Source organism: Desmodus rotundus, chromosome 1 (assembly GCF_022682495.2).
Source record: "Desmodus rotundus isolate HL8 chromosome 1, HLdesRot8A.1, whole genome shotgun sequence".
NCBI classification, from domain to species: Eukaryota; Metazoa; Chordata; class Mammalia; order Chiroptera; family Phyllostomidae; genus Desmodus; species Desmodus rotundus.
Window position 1 is genome coordinate 99,085,388 of NC_071387.1, and position 353 is coordinate 99,085,740.

The window sequence follows — 353 nt, forward strand, 5'->3', positions numbered from 1 at the left end:
CAGGGGAGGCGGACCGCAAGGCGCGGGCGGGCTTAGCGTCACCTCCCCGCCCACCTCCCGACCAATCAGCGCTCGCGCCCGAAGCCGCGCCCCTTCCCCCCTCGCAGGTTGGAAGCAAGGAATTGGCTGCAGTCGGAGAACAACACTAGAGCCTCCGCCTCTTTCCCGGGACCTGACGGGCGTCCTAGTGCCGGGTCCCCCAGACGCAGCCGCTAGAGGGCGGCTCCCAGGCGGCTGTGCGCTGCGACCCCGGCGCACCGCCGGGAGCACCAGCGGAGCGGGCGGTCGCGGTCGGGATTGAGCTCTGAGATAGTTCGTCCTCTCGGGGTAGCCGTAGGCATCAGGGGATCAGC